The sequence below is a fragment of the Balaenoptera musculus genome, chromosome 2 (genome assembly GCF_009873245.2).
Source record: "Balaenoptera musculus isolate JJ_BM4_2016_0621 chromosome 2, mBalMus1.pri.v3, whole genome shotgun sequence".
Taxonomy (NCBI): domain Eukaryota; kingdom Metazoa; phylum Chordata; class Mammalia; order Artiodactyla; family Balaenopteridae; genus Balaenoptera; species Balaenoptera musculus.
The window spans coordinates 117,675,003-117,701,826 of NC_045786.1; the positions used below are offsets into that span (position 1 = coordinate 117,675,003).

Genomic DNA, 26,824 nt, shown 5'->3' on the forward strand with positions numbered 1-26,824 from the left:
CTTTATGAATATCCTTAATTCATTAAACTGAATTATGAGGTTGCTTTTTTGACTCTTAACTACTAATTTAAAATTATTTCCAAAATGTCATGATAGACTTTTTAACAGTTTCTTAATGTCAGGTGACTACAGTATTGCAGAATATTTTTTAATGTAGGAAAAATTCTTATAAGTGATGAGGTAAATAAAACGTCAGTAATGTTATTGCTCAGCCTACAAATTCATCATAAGTCTTGTCTTGAAAAGTAGGATAAAATTGATCAATTAAAACTGGGTAAAAAGGGGGGAATGACTCAAGAGATATGAAAAATGTGAAATTTTCTATACTTTCTTGTTCAGTTTACTTATAACCCTCTAGCAGTATAGTCACTAAAACTATCTAATGGTAAGATAAACTAAACGAAAAGCTGAACCTGTGCCTTATGATGAAACTTGGTTTTGCCTGGTAAAAGCAAAAGGAAAACCTGCTGCACTCTGGACAGTTGGGTCCCACGGGTTCACATTTCTAGGGAATTTTTTAAAAGTAGCTCTTCAAAATTTATTCTTCATTGGTTCAGCACTGATAATAAAAATGTGTTTCTTTGATATTCTTAATATTCACTCTGATAACTGGTATTTGTCAGTTTACTAACTTTCATTGTCCTAATGTTTCCATAAGTATAAACAGAATGAGTGGATACAATTGTATTGTAAAACAGGTGGTTAAAACATGATCTTGATACAATGAAAGACTTCATATGCACAAGAACTAGCCCTTTAAGGAAAGAATTTTAAGTAATAAAAATATTACTTCCCATAGAAATTATTTGATTTGAAAATAAATAGTAAAAACTAAGGCACTTATACACACTTTATGACTTTGCCACTCTTACATGGCAATATGGCTGAATTTTCAATCCCAAGTGTTATTCTCTTTTGCTCAGAGGATAGATGGAGAAAACCCCTTTGAAAAGATCAGTTTTCTTTGCTTCTTCAATAGCATTTGTTGATTACATTTTCCATCAATCATTCACTGCTCTATGGAATGTTTTATCGTCCAATAAGTAAAACATCTTTGTCTCTAAAATGTAATTTCTGGAAAATGCTCTCAAGATTTGGCTTCCCCATAGCTGACAAAAACTGAAGAGATAGAACACAAGTATAGTCTCTTTTTCCCAAGTGGATTTCAATACAATTTATTTTAATCATCCCCTGTAGGCTTGCTCATTTATCTTGTTGATTAGTGCAGTTGACACTTCTATTCTGGAATATATTTTATGGTTTACTATACCTTCAGGCTTCACTCCAATTTGTAGGATATCTATTTCATCAAGACAGTGGATTATAAATAAAACAAATAGTGCTATATGAATTTTAAAATAGTCTCAGTCTAATGTCAGGTCAAAGCAAAATGATTACATTCCCAAAACCATAAAATATATTTTAGAAGTTCTCAATAACTATTTGTTAAGATAGTTTTAAGCTATTTTACTGTAGACTTTTAAATAAGATTCTAGCTGCCAACATAAATGAGAGAATAAAAAAAAAAAAAAGGTAATTGATTTTTTTGCAAAGCATGGACATATTTTCCATCCAGAGGGAACACACAGACAACTCCCAGAGATACCAATTCAAGAACAGAACCAGCAGCAGGTAGTGAGGATGTCAGCCAACAATGCTGAAACTAAAATTGACATGTCTAAAAAACCCTAAATATCAAGTAGTATCAAAAATGATATTATACATTGCATTTTACCCTCTGAAGTAAAAATAAAATATTTTTCTGACCTGAGCAATTTGCTGATAGAGCAGAGTATGTTTGAAGGAATTTTTTTGTTGATATATATTTTTCATTACTTTTTTGATTAAGAGTTAGCTGCACAAACAGTTACTGAATACCCAGCATCTAAAGAGGGAAGCAGGGAACAGATGTTTAATAATTTATTCTTATAATTCTCTATCATGAAAAATTTTGGTTACTTTTCTAGCATTAAAAAAAAAAAAAAGAATGTACCAAATGCCACTGAATGGCATTTTTAAATTGGTTAAAATGGTGAATTTTCACTCTTTACTGATGAATGTTATATGTGTTTTGCCACAGTAAAAATAAGTTAATTCATATGCCTTTAGTGAAAACATGTTTTTCCCAAGTTCAATAAGAAAAAACTCACAAGTTATACATATAGGCCTCTCTTAGGACTGAAATCTGCACTGTTGAAGACATTTCCACCAGTGGCCACATGTGAATATTAAGCACTTAATATGTGGCTACTTCAACTAGGCAAGTTAATTTTTTAATTTTATTTATTTGTTTATTTATTCATTTATTGTTATTATTGTTTGTTAATTGTCTGCTCTGGTACATATCTACTCTCTTAACTATTCAACTGGAACATGTAGTGGGTTGGTTAATGGAAAAAAATCAGTTAAAGAAGAGAATTATAAAAAATGAAGTATACAAGCACAATTTTAATAATTTATTTAAACTTAAAACATAAACATATACTCGTCCATTGGTTGGTTGTTGGTTGTAGGAACTAGGCCTTTTCACCATAATGCACTTTCTACCACTACTAATTTCAGTTTCTTTAAAGTGAAGTGACAGGTTTTTGAACAAATCCAAGAGCAGGATCTTTAGAGATTTGTATGTTTTCCTCAGTTCTTCACTGTTTTCTCATCCATACCTAATTCCACTTTTAAAACTCAAGTGTTTCCAAAGCATTTGGCCTTTTCTTCTCCTCCTGAACTATCAGTTAACCTAATTTTTAATGAATCACACAGCTACAAGTAACAGTGGCATGAATGTTTTGGTGACACACCTGATTAACTCTTGGTGTGCCCACAACCCAGTGAGGAGATAAATGTGAGCCACAGCACTGAACAGGAATAGGCCAGGTACATAGGCATCAGTACTCTTCCGAGTGCTGGCGAAGAGATGGTTAAGTGGAGGCTGGCTAAGATAATTTCTCTGTCCTAACAAGGAATGACAGACATTGGCATTTGGACTTCAGAAGGTAGGAGGAAAGATTCTGAAGCAGGAATGCCTGGATGAGGCACTGCCATGGCCAGTAAAAGGGTACCATGATCAGAGAGTTTGTCCCAGCAAGGAGTGAAGGGGCACAGAAAACTTCTGTTTATTAAGCACTTCTCTTGTGCCCACCCCCTTACAGGCATTATTTCATAGAATGGTCATAGTGTCCCTCATTTTCAGATGACGTCATTGAGCATTTTCCCAAAACATGTAGATCTGGAATTAGGAACCTATTCTGTCAAATGTCAAAACCAGTCTGTTCAACCAGTATTGGTTGAATGTGGCTATGCTCACCAGGTGATTCTGATGCAGAAGGTTCATGAAAACACAATGTCACCTTCACAAGGAACTACCGAGATGGCCAGCCAGAAAGGGAGGAAGCACTGCTGAGTAGGGAATGGCATGGTTTGAGAGGGATGGAGTGGTTTGCTGGAGCCAGCTCATACCACCTTGCAAGAGCCAATTGTTAAATCAAAGAAATTTTATGAGTTGCTTCTTAAATACAGTCATTATTTACAAAAAAAATTATATAAACCTGCAATTAAATATATTATACAATGAACAAAGGCAATAAACACTCAAAATTCATCACTTCTTAATTATGTTAATTTTTCCACATAATTATCTTCTATGTTCTTAAGGTTATTTGTGTCTATTGCATCTGTATGGGGGAGATGCTATATGCATTAGTTATCTGGTGTTGCAAAACGAATTACAGTGGCAGCTCAATTATGAAACCTGTCTGATGGTTTCAGGTATAAATCGATTATTTCTTTTCATCAGAGTTTTTCACCAGTCAGCTTTTCCTCCCTACTAACTGCACCCTAGATTGTAGTTGTTAAGGATTTGTTGCAATTTGCTTTTCTAGTTAGAGCACTGGAATTAGTAACAGAGTGTTAAAAATGCATTAAACAGAACAGTAATTTTCATTTACCCTTTGCATATTTCCATCTTCCACAGTACGCAACAGTTTTGTTTCATAACAGAATTCTTACTGAGCAGATACAGTAGCTAGCAGGGAAGCAGGACTAAGAATTCACAGTTGAAATGACACTATTGTAATAATGTTTACTGAGTTTTGTTGAAATAGGGAATAATTTGTCTTAGAACATGCAATACATATTTTCCTTTGGGGGGAAGAAATTGAGGAGTGATTTTTATAGTATGTTTTTTTTATTACCATAGTTAGTAATCATTGAAATGGCTATGATAGTCAAAGTAGGCAAAGAAAAAAGTTAAATCAATTTTCTGACTCCTCTCTACATAATGAGATCAAGACTGTATTCACATTGATTTACTCTCCAGGATTAACTAAAAGCCCCAAAACAGGTCTCTATGTATACCTGGATCGGAAAGTCACTTTCTCTTATAAGTGCAGGATAATTTCCTCATTAAAACTTCAAAAGAACAAGTTGTAGAATTATGTCTGCTCGAGAGATGTTTTTTCTCTTTGTGCACAAAGTAATTTTCCATGTACTGTCAGAGGTTCAGTGATACTACAGTAACATGGAAATGACCAGGATTATTCCAGGGCTTTTCATTTTACTCTTTCTTAAAAGAAAAAGTCTGCCAAATGTCAAGTACTGTTTATGCTGCTAGGATGGCTTTGTAAAATTTTAACAAAATTATTTTCTCATAAATATAAACCCTGGACACACACAAGCAAAAACTACTGGAGGGATTTGGAGAACAAAACAAAGTAGACACATTTTGGACGGCAGTTGAATCTCGGGGGAAAGGTTTGCTGAGTGACTAATGGTGGCTAATGACCCAAGAGGGAAAAAGTCCATCATCTTTCTGGCCTGAAAAGAGTGGGAGAAAATTTTGGGGACTCCTTGGCCCATGCAGAGTGAGAGGGGTTACTGATCAAAAACAAACAACAAACAAAAAACCTAAACTATGGTAGTCCCAAATTCTGTATATTAACTTTACCTGTCTCTGGCTGACCACAAGCCAAGCATGTGCAGACAGACTCAAAGCACTGAGTATAAAAGGATTAATGAGTTGCCCCTGCACCATCACCACCAACGTAAAACAGATTTTGCCTTGAAAACAGTTTGAATATAACCAGGTTAATGGCTTGCTTAAATAAAAATGTGACAATCTTCACAAGAATATATCAGAATGTTGATTCTCCATGACATAATATTGACAATGTCAGTGTTACAACCTAAAATCAATAGACATACAAGAAAAAAAAAAATGACCCATTCTGAAGGAAAAATAATATCAACAGAGGCCAATGCAAGATGACTTGATGTTGAAATTATCAGAAAGCAGCTACTATACTTATGCTTAATGAGGTAAAAAAACAAAATACACAATGAAGAATGAAAAGAAAAGAAATTTCAGCAGAGGAATACAAAAAACAAAAGAGAACTGAATGCAAATTTTAGAACTGAAAATTATAATATTTAAATTTAAAAATATCTGGCTGGGAAAATGGATATATACATGCTGAACAACCACTAGGGTGACCACCAAAAAATAACTGCAAAGTGACTTCTAAATTTAAAAAAAAATTCTAAAAAACTTAAAACATAGAAAGAGAAGAAAAAAAAAAAAAAAAGGAGAGAAAGCAGAAACCAAAAATGTCATTTCACACCATCCAACATACATTCTACAGTTTTTAATTTAAATTTTATCACTATTCTCACCCTCCACTGGAATGTAACACGTGAAAGCAAGGATCTTTTTCTGTTTTAATGTATTTATTTATACATTTTAAAACTAATTTCAATTTTAGATTCCCTGAATACCTGACACACATTAGCTTCTTAACAACTATTGGTTGGATAAATGAATAAGTTCCAGATTTAATGTAATTTTTATCTATTAAGGTAGAATTAATAATCTAATGTGAGCCAAATATACCCATTTAAGATAATAAAGGGCAATCATTTATATTCTTCACCTGAGTGCTAAATTCAATTGCATGTTTTCTGAAGCTTCCTATTATTATAATCACATATTCTTAATTTTTGAATTGTAATATGATTTCTGGATGGTTGGCAGCTCAAGTTATCATTTTAAATCTTATCAAGAGAAGCCTGAGTAGAGATGAGTGACCCTCAGTGGAGTCTGGTAGAACTCAGATTAGCAAGGGTTCCAGATGCCTTATGCTGATACAAATGCTGTATGAATTTCTTAAGCTTATTCAATTGAGCTACACAGTTCTTGAGGGACCCTTGTTATAACATTTTGATATTCTAACATGTGGTCCCAGAAGCAAAAATTCAATTGCAGGAGTATCTTAAGAAGTTGGGTAGGAGGGTTACTTGAAGTTAGTGATTTTGTGCATATTCATAATTACTGGTTTTATTATTCTGATATTTGGAATTGATGCATATGTTTTACATTAAATAGTATAAGTATATAAAGTACTTTTCAAGGTATCTGTCACGTTATTTGTCTTAAAATATAAGTAGATAGATAGTACCAGATGAAGTTAAAACAGTGCTTTAATTACTTCAGACTAGCTTTATCTGTTTATGTGGACAAGCAAGCCTTAAGATTACCTCTGGGTTTGCTAAGGGTCTTGATTGGAGAGAGAGAGAGAAGTCAGAGGGAGACAGACAGAGAGACACAGAGACAGAGACAGAGAGTTTGAGAGACACAGAGACAGAGAGTTTGAGTGAAAATAGTTTCCAATATTTATTTCTATGTTCCAACAGATTACCACAGTGCAAGAACACATATGACTAAACTGTTACAAGGTGTGCAGTCAAGCCACCAGCTGTAGCTTCTGGGTATCTGGAAAAATTAGAATAGATAAGAGAATGAGAATGACCCAAGAGAAATGGATTATTCCTACAACCAATCATATATTAAGCAGTTCCCTGAAATGACTAGTTTTCACTTTTTTAAAAAATTAATTAATCTATTTATTTTTGGCTGTGTTGGGTCTTCATTGCTGTGGGTGGGCTTCCTCTAGTTGCAGTGAGCGAGGGCTACTCTTCATTGCGGTGTGCAGGCTTCTCCTTGCAGTGGCCTCTCTTGTTGCGGAGCATGGGCTATAGGCGCGTAGGCTTCAGTACTTGTGGCTCATGGGCTCTAGAGCTCAGGCTCAGTAGTTGTGGCGCACAGGCTTAGCTGCTCCGCGGCACGTGGGATCTCCCCAGACCAGGGCTCGAACCCGTGTTCCTTGCACTGGCAGTCAGATTCTCAACCACTGTGCCACCAGGGAAGCCCTAGTTTTTACTTTTATGTAAGACAAATTTTAATAAGTTAAGAAATGGAGGAAACATCATGGGAGCTCAACCATCTCACTGGATCTTTACCAAAACCTTTGTGGGGGGGCCAGGGGACAGAAACAAAACAATAAAAGTCTATCACACATGGCCTAAGTCTTAAGAAACTCAAATGAAAATTTTTACATTAAAAAATAAGAGACAACCATTCATTTAGTAAAGAAACATTAACAAGGCCTCTTGGGAGGTTTCATTACACAAGTCAGAAATATTCCTTAAAAAAATAAACTACTTTAATAAGTTAGTTCTGAAAAACTTATTCATTAATTTAAACATGGGTCTGGTGGAAACTGCTCATCTCTCTCAAAAGTTCAACTGTATGCCTCACCTGGGTACCAGAGAACTCACTTTCAGGATTGATCATTGGCATGGCCGCCATGTGCTGCCTGCTATGGGCACGATGTTCAGCAGGGCACTTCCACTGTTCTCCAAGGTGTCTCTGCAGGATACTTGGGTTTCTGCAAAATCGGGTGGCTTGGTTACAATCACAGGAAGGCTGAAGGACATATCATTTTTGTGACATTGCTTCAGAATCACATGGAATCATTTCTGCTGCACTTTCTTGGTTGACCTAGTTAGAAAATTCTGCCCAGTTTCAAGGGAAGAAGATGTTATCAACCCCTAATGACTCAGGAGTGGTAAAATTCTGGAAATGTGGTGGTTGCCATCTTTGGAAAATCCAAACTTCCACACTTGGCCCCTTTATGATCTACCCACAATATTTCTGACAAAATAAGCTCTTTAGCCTTCAGTGAAAAATGTTTAAAGCTCATGTTTCCACACTTATATTATTCGAGCAATTTTAGATGCTTAAGTTCAACATTGATGAAGTAAGTTTTAATGTTTCAGTTGTTCTTCTGCTAAATTTATTCACAAATATTTATAATTGCTGGCTTACATTTACCACTTTACATAAATCTAGGACATGTCTTCATGCAAGTATGATAATTTTTATTATGCTGAATAAACAATGTATTTAATTACTCCTAAAAATTATAAAATTCTTTATCAAACTACAGCATAATTAACCAAACTATTGACAATGATTTTTTATTTCTCTTCCTTTTGACTTTATTTTTTTACTTCTATACCTTTTAATTTCAAATTGCTCTATTCTAAATTATATTTAAATTAGAATATTTTTTAGAAGTTCATTTTTTGGTTTTATTTTAAAGAGATAGAGAATATCAGTTTGTTACAACATAATATCTCTTTCTTAGGCATTTCTTAGACTTTTCTTTGAAAATAAATGAGGAAAATATGGAATTGTTTATAAAAGTGTTTTTCTTTATCTATTTATATTAAGTTAGTGGCAGTTTCTGATAGTTTTCCAGATACATAAATATATTTTGATAATTATTCCTAACCATAGTCAGAAAAATTCCAATGAATATTGTGAATATAGTAAAATGAAACATACACAAATCTTCCAATATGTACAGACATTAGAAATCTACTCAGCACAGATGTTGGCCATCACTATCAATTGACAGATAAATTGTTGGTTTAGGGCTACCTTTTGGCTGAGACAACTAAATGAGGCACCTGAACTCTAGTCTACTGTATAAGATATACATGGTCCTCAAAAGTAAGGTCATATATCAATAAATACAAGTGTTAAGAATTATATTGATAACAAAAGCAATCCTTTTCATATACAAAGTCTATTTTTCTGTCACAAACACTATTTTTCTAGTCATTTCTATGTTTACCTCAACATTAGTAATGAAGCAAGTCATGAATATAAGCTGTGATTAGAAAGAAAGCCTAAAATAATTGTCTTAATTCCTTTCATTTTCCAATTAAAACTAATAGGATAATGTATGATGACAGTGCAAGCCAAAAGGAAAGGTGCAATTGTTTTTCTAAATGTATCAGATAAAACTTGTGATCAGGTGAAGACTTTTTACTTGGTTTGCTTCAGTTTTGCCTTTTACTGCTTTCATTTCAGCAACTAAAAGTTTGTGGTTGGCAGCCAAAACAAATTTATCTTCTGTTGAATTTCATTTTATGGAATTTCTAGGATCAGGGTTGGTTTCCAGTGTGCAGAGAAGTGATTATAATAGAAATATTTAACCTATGAAAGTGTTCTTTGAAATTGCAAATTATAGGAAACTGATTAAATTGACCACCATTTGTTGTCTTCCACAAATAATAAATTTTTTTCCAATGAAGCTTCAATTGCTTAAATATTTTTGGTAATCTCTCCTCAAAAAATGTTACCCAAATATATGAATAAAGCACGGGAACTTACTGGTATTTTCATATCTCTTGTGGAGAAAATTATTTTTCCTCCACAATTTAATTTAATTTTCTAAAAAATTAAATGTATCTTCAATAAATGGAAAACATTGTCCTTGAGATAATGGGACTGTTAAAATTAAAGTAATTGATTCATATTTAACCCATTTATAGAAAAATATCCTAAAAAACAATTTCAATATATGTTTTCACCAGTTGATTTTAAAAGGTATTTTATACTGACTATTGAAAAATTAGGATATTTAGTTCTCTTGATTTTCTATACTTAATTCAAATGTTAAAAGTAATTTTATCTTTGAGAATAGCTCTCACTTTTCTTCTCTATTTCATCGTTTTGTGTCAACTTTCTCCAGAATGTTTCAAACAATAAAGTATGTAACTTAGCCTAAAATTTATGAAAGTACTCTTTACAAATTATATCACTGATATCCTAAAATTGCTGAGAAAATGTATATTAAACAATTATTTTATTAGAAATTTTAAAAACACATTTTTATTCTATTTTGTATCTTATTATACAGTTGAATAAAATAGTGTACTATGAAACCCTAATTCAATAACAATTTCTGTTAGCATTTTATGCTAAAAATAAATCCAGATTATTCAAGTATCCATTTGGTATGGTAAGTATTTAAAATTATACCAGATTCTTCTACCAGATAACATGCCTTGAGGCTTTCTTAACAGACTATAAATTCTGGAGCCAGCCTACTTGGGTTTAAATCCTTGCTCTACCATTTCCTGTCACCTTAGAAGCAACATTTTACCAGTCTCCTTCAGGTACTATCTGTAAAATGGTGAAAGTGAAAATGGTACATCACTTATGATATTGGCCTGGGAATTAAATATTTTATCTAAATGTTTAGCATATGATCTGTCTTTTAAAAAGTATATATGTTACTTTTTTAATGATTTTTCTGCCCAGGACCATTAGGACCATCTGTTCAGGTGATGCAAATGATTTTAGAGTTGGTCTTATCAAAAATAATTGCTAGTGATGTAAACACTAATTATCTACAAAAGTTAATTCTCTCAAAAGCAAATAAAAATGACATTTAAATTTTCCTTTTCTTAATATTTGTTCTGTAACTTTCCTATATTAACTTGAAAGAGGAAAAGCATCACTTTATCTCATTGTTTCTGCCTCAAGAGCACTGACTTTAAGAATACAGAAAAATGATACTGATCGCAGATTTTCTAGCAATTCATTTTACTGATTCAGCACACTTATTTGATAATAAGCACATATGTATTTTCTGTTTGCAAATTTTACAGTGCAGTTCTCTAAGTACTCCACGTGAGACATCTCAATATTATAAATGGCTTTTAAGCAAGCACATCAAAGCACAACTGACTTTTTTCCTTGTATTTATTCATTTACTTATCCACTAGAGGGAAATAAAGCACACGATACCTGTCCATGGTGCATTTCAATGGTTGGGTTACTAGACCTTATCAAGGCTCTTTACTATCGCATTATTCTAGTAGCTATGTTCTTCTCTCAGACTCAGAGTAAAGCCAAGAGATAATATTCCTTCAATTACATGGTTTTCAGTATGCTGATAACTTTTAATCTCAGCTAGATTGTTGATAACTAAAAAAAGAAAAACTAAATCCAGGGCATAGACTCACTTTACAAATGTCCATTTTGGAAAATGAGGGAGACAACTCATATACTGTACTTTGAAATAGTCTCAATTATTTTAAACTAAAGTAGTTTTATACGATTACTGATTTATATAAATTAGTCTAAAAAGTATGAGAATAATAATAATTTCCAAGTATTTATAATTCTTTATTAATTTATTTAGTCTACACATCGTATTGTGTATTAATTATGTTCAGATGACTCTGCTACCCGAATGCTGTGAAATAGGAGAAAAATAATATTAGCGAAATAATAATAACATAGTTTAGATAAATAAAGGACCAAATTAGTAATAGCTTTTTTTCCTTACTTTTTTGTTTCTTAAAAGGAAAGATTGAAAGGATTTAGATGATTCAGTGTATACCAGATAAGTCAGGCCTTAAGAAAGTACTGTGCTGTCCTCAGTAAAACAAGGTTGCAAAACGTCATGACAATGGGAATGATTAAATCTCTTTTTCAGTTTTGGATGTGTAAGTTTAGAGTAGGACAAAATCAAACAAATGAAAATAATTGGCAAATAAATATACCACACTGGAGTGTATTTTTTAAAATCTATATTCCTTTTATAATATATGTTTATTATTGAAATTTTGAATGACAATATCACTTTTCAAATGACAATATCACTTCCACTTTACCAAATAACTTGACTTTTTGAGTCTTGTAAGAATAATAATTCCTAAATCAATTAGAGGTACTCAAACTTGTTGCTATGCTAATAGCAAATGTACATTTTCCTTTAATAAGTACACATACACTTAGATTTGAAATGTATTAATTCACTGTGTTGCTTCTCTTATCTAATCCACCAGCCCACTAGTTTCAGCTCAAATATATGTGCCCCAAATGGTTTATCATTTGTATTTGGAGATATATGTTGTTGTCACTTTTGTGTTACAAATGATGTCTTTTATACGAAACTCTATCATCACATAATATTACAAATATGACTTAAAACTGTTAGCAAGGGTTTAATTTTAATCGCTATGTCCATATTGCTATTATCCCCCTGCAGAATTATTGTTACTACAGTTAACAGTATAAGAATATTATTTCCAAAATGCTTCTGCTCATAAGCGTCACTTTGTGTGCTGATTACAATAATTGTTTTTATAAGATTTCTAATATTTTAATTTTTCATTGTGATGTTTCAAACATAGAAAACACAGCAGAAATAAATATTACATATACCTATCAGTTCATTATTATGATTAAACACACATTATATTACCTGTAGATGATTTTATTTCTCTTTTAGAAAAACAAAACTTGCAGACATAGACTATAGGTCCACATACTATTCTTTTCCTCTTTCTCATTCCCCAGAGTTAATCAAATTCCTGAAACTGGTGAACATCATTTCCTTATTTCTTACTATTCTTTTATTGTGTATGTTTAATATATAATATACACATGACATACAGAATTGCTTTGCTTTGCTTTTCTTCTTGAAATGTTACAAAGCAATGGACTCAAGAAGCTATCTTATGTAGGATTTTATATATCAGTGTTGAAGAATTGAAATTGGTCAGTACTATTCTGTCCATGTATTTCCCTTTTTGGTGTTAGTAAAATAAAACTACACTAAAAATATGTATTTGGGGTTCAGGTTCTGGATAAGATGTATATACACACTATGTGTCCTAATGAATACTGAGAACCCTCATAAGCAAATAGAACAGGCAGTATAGAGGAGAAGATTAGAATCCAAAATACTATCAAAGCTGCAGTGAATCTACTATTTTTTTCTCTTCTGATATCTCATGGTTTGAAACTTAAGCACCAGAATATGCCACTGGGGCACAAACAGAGAGAGCTCAAAGAGAAAGCCTCTGGTTTGGCTCAAGGAGTGTGAAAAGGAACCCCTAACACTCAGAGAGAGTATATAATTTTATCTCTTGTTTTCTTTCTTCCATTCTCCTTCGCTCTAACCCTTAAGCAATCTCATTGTGAGAGCAGCAGCTGGCAGCAATAAAAGCCTGAAGGAGCCAAAATTCTAATGGAGAGGAGCCTTCTTTTTCCTTCTATGGAACTGTATTTCCAAAAGAATGGGTGGAAATCCATTTGTTTGTTTGTTTGGTTGGTTGGTTGGTTGGTTTTTTTCTCTGTCCTTGTTTTGCTTGGCTCTGCATGCAGGAGCAGCTTTGGGAGTGCCCAGCAAGGCAGAGTATATAACACACCAGATTTCTGAATAGAGTTCCAGAGACGAACCCAGAACCCAAAGAAACCAGGAAGTACAAGGGACATTGTGGAGAGGAAAGTGCTGAGGAAGGAGATACACTAAGCTATTTATGACTTTCTGAGCTCATCCTCAAACTCCACATGTGTGCATCTGATCCCATTCAGCGCACCAAACACTTTGAGAATTGAACAGAGAGACCATCACCCAGGTCTGGATGTTGACTGGTGCACACATGGAACAGTTCTGAATAGTGCAAAAAGGGTTGGAATCAGAATTGACTTTAAAACAGTAGCCCATGGAAGGCTATCAACGTTTGCCACAGGATTTAATCAAGACCCAGAGTCTCATTGTATAACATTTAATATGTCTAGGGTAAAATTCAGAAATCCTTGGAATTTGAAGAACCAGGAAAATCTCATTTCATATGGAAAAAAAAAATGAAGACACACCCATGATTGGAATTATTTGACAAAGACTTGAAAGAAACTATTAATTTCACAAAGCTCCAGAAAACAATTTAAAAGATATTTGAAACCAAAAGGAAAATTTGTTTCAGCAAAGAAATATAAGATACACGTTACTTGGGAAAAAACAAAAAAACAAAAAACCTCACTATATACAGGGACTAATTGGTAGAATAGAGATAACAGAGGAAATAGTCAGTGAAATTGAAGATAAAGATACATTATCCAATCTGAACAACAGAGAGGAAAAAAAATTAATGACAGGAGACTTATGTCATGTAACAAAATATTTATATTATTTGTGTATTTGGAGTATCAGGAGAGGAGATAGAGCAAAGTGTGGAAAAATTTTTGAAAAAAATCACAAACAGAAACTTCCCAAACTTGGTGCCAAGATATAAACTTACCAGTTGAAGAAGCTTAGTGAATCCCAAATAGGGTAAATACAAAGGACTCCATGACCAGACACTACTGAAAATGAAAGATAAAGAAAAAAGTCTTTAAAAAATTCTTAGAGAAAACAAACAAACAGAAAACAACAAAAAACACTGTCTGTAGGGAACAATAATTTCAATGACTGCAGATTTCTCACTAGATACCATGGACTCCAGAGAGTAAGGGTGCCACAGTGCTAAGTGCTGAAAGAAAAAAGCTTTAAACACAGTTTCAGTATTCAGGGCAAATATTATTTAAGGAAAGGTAAAATAAGAGCTTTCTCAGATGAAGCAAAGCTAAAATAACTCATTGCAGCAGAACTGCTCTAAAAAAATTACTTAAAGGAATTTCTTCAAAAAGAGGATGCTATGGGTTGATGTGTCCCCCCCTCCCAAAAAGCAGTATATAGAAGCCCCCAGATTTCTTACAGAGAGAATCAAGTGAAAATGTGGTCATCGGGGTGGGCTGTAATCCAATGTGACTGGTGTCCTTATACAAAGAAGAATTTTGGACACAAAGGCAAGGATAGAGGGAAGACAATGTGAAGACCCAGAGAGGCATGGAACAGATGTTTCCTTACAGACCTCAGAAGGAACAAACCCTACCAACAACTTGATTTTGGACATCTAGCAACTAGAACTGTGAAACAGTAAATTTCTGTTTTTGTAGGCCAACTACCAAGTTTATGGTACTTTGTTATGGCAGTCCTAGGAAACTAATACAAAGGGGAAATGATAACAGAAATTTGGAACATCGGAAATGAAGAAAAAAAGCCATTGCTTAAAAATGTTAGGAGTGACAGGGAGTATAATGACATTCTGAAATGATGGAAAATAGAGAATTTGTTGTCAGCACACCTGCCCTAAATGAATAGCTAAAAGAGGTTCTCTAAAAGAAGGAAACTTGGAACATCAGGAAGGAAGAAAGAACATGGAAATGGCAAATATGTGGGCAAATTCAATTTCCTTCTCAAGTTTTCTATTTGATGGTTGAAGTAAAAATTGGAACACTGATACATGTAAAGGGAGTAATTAAGATAATTATAGAGTGTGATCAGGCAGCAGGCAGCAGGAGAGCAAGTGGGAGGAAGGAACTGGGGGTGGGAATCAGCAAGCTGTGTGTGAGCCGAGCAAGGGGAGCCACCTCCAGGGAGCATGAGATTCCTCTAGTTCCTCTGACGCTACCCACCATTCAAAGGTTGATTCTTTCAGAGAGCAGATCACAACTGAGGCAGAAGACTTGGTGGAAAGCATTTTCTCAAAAAGTTGTTAGAACTTGACAGTTTGGTTTTTTTTAAATTTTCTTTCTTTCTTTCTTTCTTTCTTTCTTTATTTTTGGCTGTGTTGGGTCTTCGTTTCTGTGCGAGGGCTTTCTCTAGTTGCTCAGAGCAGGGGCCACTCTTCATCGTGGTGCGCGGGCCTCTCACTATCGCGGCCTCTCTTGTTGCGGAGCACAAGCTCCAGACGCGCAGGCTCAGTAGTTGTGGCTCACGGGCCCAGTTGCTCCATGGCATGTGGGATCTTCCCAGACCAGGGCTCGAACCCGTGTCCCCTGCATTGGCAGGCAGACTCCCAACCACTGTGCCACCAGGGAAGCCCAGAACTTGACAGTTTTTTGAAAGGACCAATCCTAAACATATATAACCTAACTCAGATCCACTCAGACATGAGTCTGCTGGCCCCTGACTATTCTTCTCACCAATAGCCACAATGGACTGCAAGATCCCACTTCCAAGAAGCGAAGACTGGGTGAGTGTGAAGAGGGCTTCCAAGGAACCACGGTATTTGTGATGCCCAATGTGATGCTAAAAAGCAACCAGGAGTTAGCGGAGAGTTTTGAGACAGTGAAACCTGAGATCTGGCTGCTGATCCTGAAATGAAGCACCATAAAAATGTGGGTACAACTCCTAATTCCTATGTTAGAAGATGGGAACAACTTTGGGGTGTCCATTTAGGAGAAGACAATTGCAGAACTAAGAATGTTGAGAGCTGCATCTCATCTGCATCAGATTTCTAGATATTATGTTACAAGAGCCAAATCGGTTTCCAAAAAAGCTAAATATCCCCATGTGGAGGACTGTCCTGCACCCTGACAGGTATTGATGAGAAAGAACATAACAGCTTTTAGCTCATCATATCAGAGCTAAAGAATCAATATGTCCTTCTACATGACATGATCTGGAAAAATATCAAAAAGATCAAATGCAGAAACACTGTACAGAGGCCAAGGCCAGGGGACTCTGTGAGTCTGGCTCAAGACCCACATCACCTTAGTTTGTTACATGACTACGGTGATGGGGAAACTGGCTGGAAATAGTAATCACACTTCTCTGTGTTTTTAGTTAGAGTTTAATGAAACTGTCATGTAGTTCTGTGACAGACTTACCTCTTTTTTACAGGTCTTCTATTTCCTTCCCTAATACCTCATAATAAAATAAAATCAATAAACCTGTCCTAATTTCTGGAGAACTCCAGGTTTGTGTGCCCAATATGTTAGAACAAGAATACATATGCTTTCTCTCTTCCACTTTTCCTTCCTTTGGGGGAGACAAGCTAATATCTTGGGCTTCGTGTTTTCTTCCTTTCGATGGTTAGTTGGTTAGGAACTGAGGGAACTAGAAGAAAAGGCTAGGTATTTTTTAGAAATTGGAGTCAAGTGGATCAACTCCTCTCTTCCTGAGGAAAGATTAGTGTCTCTGGCCGCTGTGGGACGTTGGATCCTGCCTGCCACAGTTGCCCTGATGATGACTTAGGGTTTCACATCTACATACATTCCACTTTGAACCTGAACCTGATCATGACAAAAAACACCTTGGACCTTCAGCCAAATCCCTAGCTCCTGCAGATGTTTTTATAACTAGGATTTTTACATACACATATATCCGTAATACACCTACACATAGTCATGCACGCACATGCCTTCCTACTCTGTTACCTGTCACCTGCACCCCCCTGCCCTGGTAAATTGGAGTGGGGGGGTGTCTGCAGCTGTGAAGGTCAGCTGCTGCCGTTGTTGCTGCTCCTTCTGGGCTTTCTTTTTGGAATTTTACTTCTAGGGAAAGCAGTCACTTGTGTGCATATGTGTAAATGCCCACACGGGCGTGTACATATTGTGTGTATATAGAAATCTGTCAGGTAAGTCAAAACCATAGAAAAGTTGCCTCTATATCTCAAATCTTCCGGAGATATTACTTGTTACAGCTTTTGTACTAACCCATAACACCCCCAGTTTTTTATTCTACCACTACTGGAGAGTCAATATCTGCTGTCAATCTGCTGGTGACTATCTCAGTGTCTATTTCTGACTTTTATTCTTTCCTTGTCTCGTCTTCCAACCCCCAATTATATTTCCACCTGGATGCATCATTTTTTTTACTCCCAGTATGATGTAGATAAAGAGTTAGGATGCTGTTTTCCCATGAAGAGTACTCAGTAACAAAGCAACTGCATTTTAGTTGTGCCCCTACCCACTCTCCAGACCCCTTCCAGCTAAAACCCTTCCCTCCTCCTACCGTGTGTCTCTCAATTTCTTTTTTGTTTGTTGGATTGTTCCACTGCCCCTCCTCCTCACCCTACCACCTTTGGATTGTAACGTAAAATTATTTTACCATGTCAAGAAATTATCAAAATTACAGGTACTTTTACCTCTTTCTTAAAAAAAAAAAATAATAATTATATTATAAAGCAAAATAAACCAAAACAAGCAGCAAGATGGCAATAAAAATGTAAGTGCAGAAATAAATGAAACAGACGCAGAAAAACAACAAGGAAAATTAAAAAGCTACTTTTTGAAAAGATCAATAAAATTAATAAACCTCAAATACTGACAAAGAAGTAGAGAAAAGACACAAATTACCAGTGTCAGGAATGGAACCAAATGGGATATCACTAAAGAGCTTGTCGATGTCAAAAGGATAATAAAGGAACACTAGAAAAAACTTGATACTCATAACTTTAGCTTTTGGTGTAGTAGATCAATTCCTTGGAAAGCACAATCTTCCACAACTCATCTAATATGAAATAATAATTTTGGTAGCTTTATAACTATTACGGAAATTGAATTCATTCATTTAAAACTCCCCCAAATAAATCTCTAGGCCCATGTGTTTTCACTGAAGAATTCTACCAAATTTATAAAGAAGAATGAATATTGATTCTAGACAATTTCTTCCACAAAATAGGAGGGAAACATTTCAACTCATTTTAAGAGGACATCATTACCCTGATACCAAAATCAGAGATATTACAAAAAAAGGAAAATATAGACCAATATCCCTCATGAATATAGATGCAAAAATTAACAAAATATTTGCAAATATAATTCAGCAATATATTAAAAGAAATATATACCATGACCAAGTTTATTTATTCCATGGATACTAGGCTGGTTCGTTATTTGAAGATCAATCACTAAACTCCACCATATTAATAGGCTAAAAAAGAAAAGTCACAAGAGCATATAATTTTATTCAGAAAATTCAATACCCATTCATGATAATAACTGAGCAGATTTAGAGGGAGGATTCTGATTTGATAAAAGGCTTATACAAGCAAACCTCATTTTATTGTGCTTCACGATATTGCATTTTTTACAAATTGAAGGTTTGTGGCAACCTTGCATCCAGCAAGTTATTGGTGCCATTTTCCCAACATTTTCATGTCTCTGTGTCACATTTCGGTAATTCTTGAAGAATTAGACGTGGAGCCTGAAGTTGTGACTGAATTGCTGCAATCTCATGATAAAACTTTAACAGATGAGGAGTTTCTTCTTAGGGATGAACAAAGAAAGTGGTTTCTTGAGCAGGAATCTACTCGTGGTGAAGATGCTGTGAAGATTGTTGAAATGACCGCAAAGGATTTAGAATATTAAACTTAGTTGATAAAGCAGCAGCAGAGTTTGAGAGAATTGACTCTGATTTTCAAAGAAGTCCGACTGTGGGTAAAATGTTACCAAATATCTCCAAGCTATGCCTGTGTTAAAACAGTACAGCAAGTATCATACCTAAAAATTAGTAATTTTCCCCTTGAGGTTGGGAACATGGCAAAAGAATTTCTGTTCTCCACATTCCTTTTCAGCATAGTACTGCAATTTCTAGCCAATGGAATAAGGCAAAAAGGAATGACTGAGTGAATAAAATAAAAGGTAAGCAGATTAGAAAGGAAGAAAAGAAACTTATTTACAGACAACATAATTTTCCATGGAGAAAATACCAAGAAAACTAAGAAACAAGAACAACAACAACAACAACAGCAAAAAGAACTTCTAGAACTAAGTGAGTTCAGTATGGTCACAAGATACAAAATAAACAAACAAAATCTATTGTATTTCTACATAGGAGCAGTAAACTCTTGGACAAAAAATAAAAAGGTTACAACACCATTTACAGTTGTTCTAAAAATAAAATACTTAGATGTAAATCTAACAAAACATGTAAAAGACTAGTATGCTTAAAACTACAAAATCATAACTAAAGAAATAAAAGATTTAAGGAAATTATGCTGTGTTTAAATAGAACATACAGTGTTCATGGATTGAAAGATTCAACAAAGTAAAGATACAATTCTACCCAAATTGATATATAGATTTAATTCAATTCCTATAAAAAATCCTAGAAGATTCATTATAGAGATAGGCATGATGTCCTAAAATTTATGTGGAAAGGCAAAGGAAATGGAAACTTAAAATAGCTGAAACAATTTTGAAAAAGAAGAAAATGAATGGATCAGCATACCTAGAATTAAGGTTTACTATATAACTGCGGTTATCAGTTGCCATTGGCAGAATATTGCCAGAATTGATCAATGGAACAGAGTAGAGACTCTAGAAATAACCCCCCACAAATATCTGCAAATGAATAGAGAAGGAGCAAAATCAACTCAATGATGGAAGGATAGACTTCAACAAATTGTGCTGGAGCAATAAGATTCCCATAGTCCCCCCTGCCCTCCAAAAGTCTTAACATAAATGTCACATTTGATACAAAAATTAGCTCATAACACAATACTATGCAAAATACAATACTATAAAAACAAAAACTATAAAGCTTTTGGGAAAAAAATAGGTGATAATCATCAGTACCTAAGAAGGGTACGTTAAGCATTCTTAGACTTAACAATAGAACAGGATCCATAAAAGAAACTATATATATATAAATCATACTTAATAAAAATTAAAAATTTTGCCCTGTGAAAGATTTAGTTAAGAGGATGAAAAGACAAGTTCTGACTGGGAAAGAACATTTGCAAGCCACTTATCAGACAAAGTAGTAGTACCCAAAATATATAAATATATAAAAGAACTCTCAATCTTATAAGAAAAAGGACAAAAGACATAAACTGACATTTCACTGAAAAGGCTAGTTAGGTAGGAAAATCTAATCTAGTAGGAAAATAAGCATATGAAAAACCATTCAATATATTCAGCCATTAGGGAAATGCAAATTAAACTGTTATGAGTTATAAATATATGTTTATTAGAATACCTATAATCAAAAGTAATGACAACACTAAAGGCTGGCAAGGATGTGGAGAAACTGGATTGCTCACACGTTGCTGGAAGGAATATAAAATGGTTCAGTGGCTCTGTAAAGCAGATTGACAATTTCTTAAAAACCTAAACAAGCAATTACCATCTGAACCAGCTATTGCACTCCTGGGCATTTATCCCAGAGAAATGAAAATTTATGTTCACACTAACACCTGGGGATGGATGTTTGTTCAAAGCAGCTTTGTTTGTAATAGCCAAACCAGGAAACAACCCAAATGTCACTTACGGGTGAATGGTTAAACAAACTGTGGTATATACCTATCATGGAATACTACTCAATGATAAAAAGGAGTAACAATGATAATAACACCTTGAATGAATCTCCAGAATATCATGTTGCGTGAAAAAAACCCAATCCCCAAATGTTACATGCTTTATGACTCCTTTTATGTTACATTATCACAACTTTATTATTATGTAACAGATGGAGAAGATTAGTGGTTGTCAGGGGACAAGAACAAGGATACAAGCAGTAGGTGTAGTTATAAAAGGACATGAGAGATTCTTGCAGTAATAGAATTGTTCTATATCTTGACTATATCAATGCACATATTCTGGTTGTGATATACTATAATTTTGCAAGATATTACCATAAGGATATTAGGTAAAGTGTACACAGGGTGTCTCTGTACTACTTCTTGCAATTTCTTGTGAATCTATAATTATCTCAAATAAAAATTGTTAAAAATAATAATTTTGCTCACTATACTCAACAAAATAAAAGTCTAAGGTTTAGAATTTCAGTGTAGAAATGGAAACTGAAACATGACAGATTTAAAAAATAGAAATTGTAGATCTGAAAAAAAAACAATAAGTAATATTAACAAGTAAGTTGATAGGTTTAACAACATAACAGACAGAGATGATGAGAGAATTAGTAAGAGGTTGAGTAAAATAGCCAAAGTGACACTTGGAGAAATCACAGGATAGAAAAGACAGATGTGCAAATAGGAAGTAAAGAAGACAGAGTAAGAAATCCTCACATATATTTAACTGGAACACTAGAGGAACTAGTAAGGAATAATGGAGCAGAAGTAATATTAGAAATGATGATGAATAAAAAATCTCCAAATCTGATAAAATACATCAAGCTACAGACTTAAAGCTCTTTACATTGAAAGATGGAATAATAAAAAGTCACCTACATTATAGGAGATCATAGTTTAACAAAAAGACAGAGAAAAAATCTCAAAACAGCTACAAGAAAAAAGAAAGTTTACATTCAAAGAGGTAATGATTAGAACTGATCATTTTGTTTCTCAACAGAAACAATTCAAATAACTATAAAAAATGAACCAAAACCTATCAATAGTAAGTAAATGTATTAAGAATGAAATTTAAATTGTCATTTTCAGACTTATTAAAAATAAAGGAATTGCTACCAGCACACCTGCATCAAAAAGAAATTCTGTCTATATGCCAGACAGAAGAATAATTTACACTAGAGGATCAGAGATACAGGAAGTATTGATATTTAAAAGCAAGAACAATTTCAAGTATGTGAGTAAATCCCTACATTAATTTAAATTTAAATGTGTAACATAATGATTTTATGTAACAATATAGTAATATTTATAATTATAAAATCATTATTTTGGTAGATATACAAACACGTGCTACTACTTATATAGTTGAATTATGTCCTCTCAAAATTCATGCATTGAAGTCCTAACCCCCAGTTCCTCAGGAGTGACCTTATTTGTAAATAGGATTGCTGTGGACGCATTTAATAAAGATGAGGTTATACTGGAGTTAGATGGGCCCATAATCTAATATGACTAGTGTCCTTATAATTAGAATGTCATGTGAAGATGAAGGCACAGATTGGGGTGATGCAGCAGAAACCAAGGAGCACCAAAGATTGCCAGCAAATCACTAGAAGCTATGAGAGAGACATGTTTGAGCTGACAACATCTCACTTCAACTAGTCTTGTTTTTTTCCCTCGGGACACTTCTGCATCTCTCAGAGTTCCTCAGGATGCACACAGATGCAACTCAGAAGTGTGAGTATTTAACACCCCAGGGAAAACCCTCAAGTTTTGGGAAGAGTGGTGGACTGAACAGCTGAGTAAAATGCTCCCACCTCCTATCCTTTAGGTTGAGAATGATGGCAGGCATTTGGACTCTTGTCCGGTATTCCTAATGGAATCAAGCACTGTTGCCCAGAGCAACAATTTTGGTAATGTAAACCTAAATTGGCTTTTCCTCTTCTGCATCTTCAAATAAACTACAACTCTATAAGTCCTTGGCACACGTTTTGCATTTGTAGAAACCTAAGATAAGTCAATACTAGAATCTGTAGATCTTTCTTTTGCTCTTGAAGAAATGCTGCAAAATACACAGCATACCCTTAACTTCAGGAAGTGCTAGTTCAACAAAGACCCTCTCTGCACACAAGTGGAAAATACCTAACACTGCTAGCTTTGATATAACAACATTCTTTGAAATTGAACTACTTATAAAGCTACCTTTTGAAGGACAAATTTTTCTTATGAGGTAACAAACGTGATTGTAATTAAATGAGTGCACCAAAAAGAATATTGCGGCTACATGTATATGGATAACACAATATGATTTACAAATCTTTAAAACTAGAATCCTAAGATCATCAGTTAAGTGTCCACCTAACTTGGTAATTTTATACCAGAAAAAAAAAATCTATGTTTAAATTCATATCAATAAGCCACCATATAGAATATTGTGTAGGTGATTTTCCCCAACCTTTGCTGCAACGTTCCCAAATAGGTATTATTCCCATCTTATAGGTGATATAATGGCCTCAAAGGCATTCAGTAATTTTCCTGGCAAGTGGCAAAGCCATGAGTTTGTTACTGTTCTCACAGTCTCAAACTGTACACTCTTTCAGCTATGCATGGTCTTACAAATAAACCTCTGTATCTGTATTGCAGCCTTGGCTTCCATTCCCTGTGGTCCAGGTCTCTTTCAGGACTGAAGATTTCTCAGCTCATTTACTGGTAGTAATGTTCTCCTCCATTTACCTAGGGATTTATTTAGGTTTTATTTTTTCTCCTATAACCAATAACTCCAGCTGTGACTCTCCACTCTTCTGTATTTTCCATATCTGTGCACTACTCAGTAGGTTTGAAACCTCAGTGTTAACAAGTTGAATATCATCACTTTTGCATCTCAGGAGAGCCTTTGGTGTTCAGCTCCTTGAAGCTGTTTAGTGCAACCACCCACTGCCTCTCCGCATGAGATGTTTGTTGTAATGGGCTGATTCTGTTCTCCTCTTCACCAGCTTAGTTCACTGAGAGAAGATCATATAAAGCTGTAATTATGAGAATACACGCAAATGGGTTTGTTGATAAATCTTTGAGGAGAAAAACTGAAATGAACCTTTAAAAAGAAAAAAAAAAATCTGCCAGAAGCTTAGCAAATGGATTTAAAACAACTAAAAATTGAGGGTTTTTTTTTTTTAAAAAAACCTCTTTATTCAAGAAACTAAAAAGAAATAAAAACCTGTCAACAGACATCCTGGACACCCCAAAAAATGGCAGGTCACTCTGATCTCAATGGGAAATGACCTAATGGTTAATTAGGTGTAATCTTATAATTTGTATCTAAACATAACTACTGTAATTCAAATGTAAGTGGTAAGAAACTGGCTTGGATTATTTAAGTGACTAACAGATTTCTAAAACAACATCTGATTGACATTTGAAAATAAGTTATGATTAGGAGTCCAATAGTTGTTAAAGATGGTAAGGAAGACTTCATTCAAGAAGGGACTACCCCACTGAGGCTTTGCAGTAGAGGAGAGGCATTTGGGCTCCACTCTGACCACAGCAAAAAAAAAGTGGGGATTTAGAGCCAAAAGCAAGGGGGGCGATGAGTGGATAGACACTAACTAATGGGAAACATGAAGATGTTTCTAGCCAGATTCTGGCTAAACAGACCTAACAGATTTCTTGCTGAAGGCAGGTCAGAATTTTCAGATATTACCTAGGGTTGGCGAGGTGAGGAATTTGATCAGATATGGAGAGTAGTCAGATATCAAAGATGAGGGTTCTGGCTAAACCGACTTAGTAGGAATCTTGAGAATGCAAAGATTGACATGGAAGTTCAAATGTGGAAGCCTAGTTGAGAACATGGCTTAGAGGAGACTGGCTGAAGTTCGGTCAGAAAGAGAGTCTTTGTGATATTTTACAATGGACTTCCTGCTAACCTCCGTTAGCTACAATATTATCATTACATTTGTGATTTGTAATAACATTATACTATCTTTTATGTGTTTAGAAATACAAAATGCTAGAGTAGGAAGGAAACAAAGTATGACTAAACACAATCTTTTAATTATATATAAAGAAAATTATAGTGCAGGAATATGATAGAGGCAAAGTCAGACTATAGATTTTTGGCATAACTAAGTTTCTTGGTTTCAGTTTTATATTCTTTTTGTTATGTAATACTGAGATATGAACCCACAATTTTAATGTTCAAGAGCTTTTTCCCTTTTAGCAAAAGAATATTACATATTTTTAAATGAAATTGCTCAATAACTGCATCCCAATGGAATAACATTGACTTCATTTATAATTTATCAGTTTCTCAAAAAATAAATGTGGAAGCCTATTAACAATGTTTTATATCTAGGTAGTTCTACTTTCGTGAATTTCTTTGTTTGATTCTAGTTATGTGAATCATTTCCTTTTCATGAAGTTTTAGGTATACATGATTAATATTAGCTGATATTTGACAAAGTCATACTGCATTTTCATAAAAAGATTCCACCAAAATCAGATGTGTGAACCTTGTTCCTCTGAAGTGTGATGGTAAATCAACTATGATGGCAGTGGCCATTTTGAAATAAAATTGTGGAGGTTCTTTTTGAATAACAACCACCATTGACTTACATCTTCTACTTATGGCCAAGAAAATATAATGATATAATTGTGAATTTACCCTTATATAGATTTTCCAGGTTCATTTGAATGCAAAACAGTACATATTAAGAATATTCATATTCTTGTTCAGGAAGAAAGGAGGAAGGGAGGGAGGGAGGAAGGGGAAAGAAGGGATGGGAAGTAAATATTATATTTTTGAAAAGTGATAGCTAATTCCCTTACACTGTATATTTCTTGCATGCAGTAATGCTGTACTTATGATAAAGAGGTCTCAGAAGATACTGATTTCTCCTCCTCAAAGCCAAGTGAAATGAAATGAGTTAGGATTAAAGAAAAGTGGAAAATATGATGATTTGGGGATTCTGTATAGGTTTTTATGATGCTGTTGAAAGCTACTACCCTTTATCAAATGCCTGATATGTTTAAGGTACATCACATACATTGCTTATTACATTCAAACACATTCTCTTCCTATGTTTTCCCTTTCCAATCACTTTATATTGAGGTAATTAGTGTCTTTTTCCTTGTCTGTCATTCATATTTCTTCTTTTGAGGAAAGACATAAAGAGATTAATGAAAAAGAAGAAAAATCTTTTAGTTTCACTTCTACTATTAGATAACATATGCTTGTTAGTGAAGGAAAGGTTCTATACTTAAAGTTTTATTTCTTTTTTTAAAATTAATTAATTTCTTATTTTTGGCTGCATTGGGTCTTTGTTGCTGTGAGCAGGCTTTCTCTAGTTGCAGCGTACGGTAGATACTCTTCGATGTGGTGTGCGGGCTTCTAGTTGCGGTGGCTTCTCTTGTTGCAGAGCACGGGCTCTAGGTGTGTGAGCTCTAGTAGCTGTGGCACACAGGCTCAGTAGTTGTGGTGCATGGGCTTAGTTGCTCCGCAGCATGTGGGATCTTCCTGGATCAGGGATCGAACCCGTGTCCCCTGCATTGGCAGGTGGATTCTTAACCACTGCGCCTCCAGGGAAGTCCCTAAATTTTTATTTCTTACCTTCATGTTTAATGTCTTTTTCTATTTACAGATTTCTTTAATGTATTTATCCCCTTGTCCCTGGCAGTCTCAACTTGATCTTGTCTCCTTTGCTCTATGAGTGGAGTTGTGTCAGGTGCAAGTCATCAAGGCCCTTTGTCCTTGTCACCTTTTCTTTCA

At 34.5% G+C, this 26,824-nt stretch overlaps 1 pseudogene; it reads left to right on the forward strand.

Moving 5' to 3' along the window:
* LOC118889899 overlaps nucleotides 1-16,567 on the forward strand; it is a 56,980-nt pseudogene extending 40,413 nt beyond the window's left edge.
* The last annotated feature ends 10,257 nt before the right edge of the window (nucleotides 16,568-26,824 follow it).